The following is a 6,016-nucleotide window of genomic DNA, read 5'->3' as shown; positions in this document are numbered from 1 at the left end:
ACTCCTCGGGGGCCGCAGAGGCTCTGAGGGAGGAAGAGACTCGCCCCCCTCCAAGCGCCCCCAGACTCATCGGGGGACCCGGGGGGAGGGAGGGAGGGGGGAGGGAGGGGGCGGCGCGGAAGGTCCACCTGGCCTCTGCCCACTACCCTGGGTCGGGGCCTTCCCGTCCAGAGCCGCCATCCGCCGCCGCGACCTAGCAGGGACCGCTCCCGGGCGGAGGCAGCGGCGAAGGGAGGCTCGCCGCCATCCTCTCGAGTGGAAAAAGAGCTGCTTCAGGACCTGCTCCGAAGGGAGTGAGGGGCATCGGCGCATGCGCGAAGCACGCCGTCGCCCCGGCGACCGCTTCTTCCGGAGGCTCTGTTGCCGCGGCGACGGGCGCTTCCGCTCAGCGCGGGCGGAGCCGAGGGGCGGGGCCTAGCTGGTTTCCGGTCTGGCCATCTCCCGGCGGCGAGGCGACGGTGGCCGGGCGGAGCCAAATCGCCTCAGGCGAGCGAACGAGAAGGACGGCCGGTCCCGGCAGAGCCGGGGTTTGGCGTGGAAGCCGACGAGATGCTGGAGGCGGCCGGGCCGGACCCGGAGCTAGACCCGGAGGACCTGGTGCACTTCTCGGTGGGCGACTTGCCCAGCCGCGGCTACGGGGTGATGGGCGAGATCAGGAGGCAGGGGAAGCTGTGCGACGTGACCCTCAAGGTGGGCCCCGGTGGGGGGGGGGGACGTGATTGACAGGAGGGAGGGGGACCCTGAGGAGGAGAGGGAGGGAGGGAGTAAGAAGGGGGGGCTGAATGGGGAGGGATTAAGGGAGGGGGGAGAAGTGGGGACCGCTTGGATGACCTCTGGGGCGCTCTTACACTCCCCCCCCCTTTCCCCGCTCAAGAACCCGATCAGTTTACGGTATGTGGGAGTAGAGCCTCCCTTGGGGGCGTTGGTGGTCCCTGGGCTTTTAGGACCCAACCAGGGAAGATCATCAGGGCTAAATGGGTGGGTGGGAGATTATGGGGAGGGGGAGGAGAAATGGGGAGAGGGAGGGAAAGGAGAGAAATGGAAGGAGCTGAGGGGAAGGAAAGGAGGAGAAATGGAGGGGGAGGGGGAGGAAAGGAAGTGGAGCAGAGGGGCAGGAAAAGGGGAGGGGGAGGAGAGAGAAGGGGGGAGAAATGGGGAGGGGGAGGGAAAGGAGAGAGGAGCAGAGGAGGAAAGGAGGGAGAAAAGGAGAGGAAAAGAAGGGGGGGAGGAAAACCGGATGGGGAGGGAAAGAAGAGAAAGAGGAGAAATGGAGGAGAAGGGGAAGGAAAAGAGGGGAGAGGAAAGAGGAGGGGAGGGGAGAAGGAAAAGAGGGAGGGGGAGGAGAAATGGAGGGGGAGGGGAAGGAAGAGGAGCTGAGGGGGAAGAAAAGAGGAGGGGGAGGAGAGAGAGGGGGGAGAAATGGGGAGGGGGAGGGGAAGGAGAGAGGAGCAGAGAAGGAAAGGAGGGAGAAAAGGAGAGGAAAAGAAGGGGGTAGGAAAACAGGAGGGGGAGGGAAAGGAGAGAAAGAGGAGAAATGGAGGGGAAGGAAAAGAGCAGGGGAAGGAAAAGAGGGGAGGGGAAAGAGGAGAGGAGGGGAGGTGGAGAAGGAAAAGGAGGGGGAGGAAAGGAAGAGAGGAGGAGGAGGAGGAATATGGGGGTCCTTGGTGCTCTCTGAGCTTAACTGCTTTCTTGCAGACCAACTAGGTGACATCATCAGTGCGAGAAGGGAGGGGGTATACGGAGAGGAGGGGGAGGGGAAAGAGACCACCAGGGGTGGAAGGTGGCTGGAGGGACCCTAGATAACCTTCTTGCCGGCTCCTGCCCCCAGCAGCCTTCCTCATTCCTTGCATTTTAGCACCGTTGTTGCTGAGGAAATTGAGTTCCTTCTATTGCAGATTATGTACAAATACACCCCCCCACACACACACAGACAGACAGACATTTTGGGTCAGGTTGTTTTTTGTGGTGGCTGTGTTTTCCACAAGTTCCACAGGCTCACATAGAAAAAACAGGGAGCAGCATAAATCGACCAAAGCTGACAATCTTGCTAGTTTTTTTTTGTCTGTAAAGGCAGCAGAATAGAAGAGTACATTTAGTCCCTGACTTACAACCACCTGTTTAGTGACCAAAGTTAACAACGACACTGGAAAAAAAAGTGACTTGTGATTGTTTTTCACACTTAATGACCCTTGCAACATCATCCCCGTGGTCACGTGACCAAAATCCGGAGCCTTATTAGCAACTGACTCACATTTATGACCGTTGCATGTCCTAGGAACACGTGATTTCCTTTTGCGGCCTTCTGACAAGCAGAGTCAACGGGGAAGCTGGATTCACTTAGCAACCATGGCAAGATAGGTCATAAAATGAACCTCAGCTCCCTTATAAGCTCTCAGGGCTTAGCCGTGGGAAATTGTGGCTCAATTGTGCTTGCAAGTCAAAGACACCCCCTGTAGTATAAATGTCATAGAGGATAATTGTAGATAGAAAATAAAGAGGATAAGGGGTTTGGGCTGATAACATGTCACCGTTTAAAGGACCCTAAAATTTCTTAAACCTGCTGCTTTTTAAACTTATTGATCTTCAAATCTTAAAATTTCTTGACCACCAAGATCATTTACACCATGATGTTAGGCGCTACATCTGGTAGTAACAAAAGAATAAAATAGGAGTGGAATGGAATGGAGAAAGCGAATGCAATAGAATAGGAATGGAGAATAGAATAGAGAATAGAATAGAATATAGAATGGAACGGAACAGAACAGAATATATGGAAGGGAATAGAATAGAATAAGGAAAAGGAATAGAATAGAAATAGAATATAGAATAGAACAGAATATATGGAATAGGATAGGAATAGAATAGAATAACAGAGTTGGATCTTGGAAGTCTTCTAGTCCTGCTTAGGCAGGAAATCTTATTTATACCATTTCAGACAAATAGTTATCCAATCTCTTCTTTAAAACTTCCAGCGTTGGAAATGTACAACTTCTGGAGGCAACTTCTGTTCCACTGGTTAATTGTCCTCACTGTCAGGAAATTTCTCCTCAGTTCTAGATTGCTTCTCTCCTTGATTAGTTTCCATCCGTTGCTTCTAGTCCTCCTTTTCTGGTGCTTTGGAGAATAGCTTGACTCCCTCTTCTTTGTGGCAACCCCTGAGATATTGGAAGACTGCTATCCTGTCTCCCCTGGTCCTTCTTTCTATTAAACTAGACATACCCAGTTACTGCATCCGTTCTTCATATGTTTCAGTCTCCAGTCCCCTAATCCTCTTTCTTGCTCTTCTCTGCCCTCTTTCTAGTGCAGAGAAGGTCATTAAACAAATGAGGTAATTAAACAATTGCCCGCTATGGTAATATACACCTTCCTACCTACAGTGACTGGGATGCTGCTACCGGTAAAAATTGCAAAATTATAAAAGAAATATCTGTTCAAGTAGTCTTCGACTTATGACCACAATTGAGCCCAAAATACCTGTTGCTAGGTGAGATATTTGTTGAGAGAGTTTTGCCCCATTTTACTACCTTTCTTGCCACACCTTGTTAAGTGAAACACTGAAGTTGTTAAGTGAGTAACATAGTTGTCCCCTTTGACTTTACTTGTCAGAAGGTCTCAAAAGGGGACCACATAACCCGGGGACACTGCGACCGTCATAAATACGAGTCATTTGCCGAATGGCTGAATTTTGATCACATGACCACAGGGATGTGAAAAACGATCGTCAGTCATTTTTTTTCCAGCCCCGTTGTAACTTCAGTCACTAAATGAACAATTTGTAAGTCCAGGACTAGCTGTACTTGAAGGGTTTTCCTTTTTTCAGCCTTTACCAATTAAAATTCTGTTTCCGACAAGATATTTTCTTCCCTTATGTCACTCTGGGCATGACGTCACCATCGAGATGATTAATGTCCCAAATATTGGGTGTAGCCCCCTCTGGCATAGCGTTGTGCATTGTGCATCACACCATCTCTTAAGAATGTGTCGCAGGCTACTTTTAAGGAGGCTTGACTGTTGAAAAGAAAAAAAAGCTGATAATTACGTCTGGTTTTTTTTTTTTAATATATATATATATTCTTGGGGAGAAGCCTGTGAAAATTAGATTTTAATTGCAGCCCAGTTTCTGGTACTCCTGTCTCCAGTTGCATATGTTAACTTTGCACACAAGATACTCTTCCAAGAATTGAATGACTCACGGAAGGAATGCTTTATATTAGTCAGGTTATTAACTGCACCGGAGTAACAAGGGTGGTTTGACAGAGTGAGCACTGATTTTCCAATATTGCCTCTCAAAGGTTAGTGGGTGATTCTCGGCCTTCCAGGTCACGGATGTCCCAAAGCTGCTTTTTATTTCCCCCAGGAGGCAACTGGACTTTCTGGTTTTTCTATGACGACTTCATTTCCCTTCTCATGCAAAAATCTGAAGAGCTGAAACGTCTCCAAAGGAAAACGGGAAAATCTGGTTGCCTCCTGCGGGGGGGGGGGGGGGGAACCCCCTGTGGGATGAAAGGTTTTCATTGTTTTTTTTTAAAGTCCTCCAAATGTAGAAAATTATTCTTCCGACAGGAGAGAATATTTGGAGATCCGGCTTGAGCCGTGGGGTGCTCGGTGCTCTCTGAGCTGGGTGGTTTTCTTGCAGACGTCTCATGACCCAGCTAGGTAATACCATCAGTGCTATAGCAATAGCAGTTAGACTTATATACCGCTTCATAGGGCTTTCAGCCCTCTCTAAGCGGTTTACAGAGTCAGCATATCGCCCCCAACAACAATCCAGGTCCTCATTTCACCCACCTCGGAAGGATGGAAGGCTGAGTCAACCTTTGAGCCGGTGAGATTTGAACCGCCGAACTGCAGATAACAGCCAGCTGAAGTGGCCTGCAGTACTGCACCCTAACCACTGCGCCACCTCAGTGCTAGAAGGGATGGGGGGGGGGGTTGCAGGGTAGAGGAAGAAGAGGAGAATTGTGGGGTCTTTCGTGTTTTCTGAGCTTGGTTGATTTCTTGCAAACGTTTCATCACCAAGCTAGGTAACATCTTCAGCATTAGAGGGAGTGGAGTTTGCAGAGAGGTGGTGGAGGAGGAGGACAATTTTGGGGTCCTTGGTGGTCTTTTGAGCTTGGTTGTTTTCTTGCAGACATTTTATCACCTAGCTAGCTAACGTCAGTGATAAGAGAGTTTGCTCTCTGCTTATGTACAGTATATCGGTTCGCCCTCCAGTGTCATTGAAGAGCGTGTGCCAAAACAAACTTGGTCGTTCCTTGGTTAGAGTATTGGTTTTTGCTCCATTTTTTGTCTGGTGTTAATCCTTTCTTATCCAAGTTTCTTTTTTCTCTGCCAGTCCTTGGTGCTCTCTGGGCTTGGTGGTTTTCTTGCAGGCGTTTCATGACCCAACTAGGTAACATCATCAGAGCTAGAAGGGAGTGCTAGGTGTGTGGAGAAGAAGGAAGGATTGCGGGGTCTTTGGTGCTATCTGAGCTGGGTGGTTTTCTTGCAGACATTTTCATCACTACACTAGGCAACGTCATCAGAGCGAGAAGGAAATGGGAGTTTGTGAAGAGGAGGAGAACTGGGGGTGTCCTTGGTGCGCTCTGACCTGGGTGGTTTTCTTGCAGACGTTTCATGACCCAACTAGGGAACATCATCAGTGCTAGAAGGGAGGAGGAGGAGGAGGAGGAGACGACATGACAACTGTGTGGTCCTTGGTGCGCTCTGAGCTGGGTGGTTTCCTTGCAGACGTTTCATGACCCAACTAGGTAACATCATCAGTTTGCGGAGGAATAGGAGGAGTCCATGGGCCTGTATGAGCTTTACTTATTTCTTGCAGATATTTCAGGGCTCAGCTAGGTAACCATCAGTGCTAGGAGGGAATTTGTTCAGGAGACGTTATCCATTAGCCTTGGAATAAGTCCAACAATTTTCTCCCTAGCAGCTAAATGTTTCTAAGAAGCCCCCAAGGAGCCCATTTCCCACAATTCCTTATTTTCAGCCTCCGGGATCCATTTATTGTTTACATAAATAG

This window comes from Thamnophis elegans, chromosome Z, assembly GCF_009769535.1.
Source record: "Thamnophis elegans isolate rThaEle1 chromosome Z, rThaEle1.pri, whole genome shotgun sequence".
Classification (NCBI taxonomy): Eukaryota; Metazoa; Chordata; class Lepidosauria; order Squamata; family Colubridae; genus Thamnophis; species Thamnophis elegans.
The sequence above is the reverse complement of the archived record's forward strand: the minus strand, read 5'-3'. Positions refer to the sequence as shown.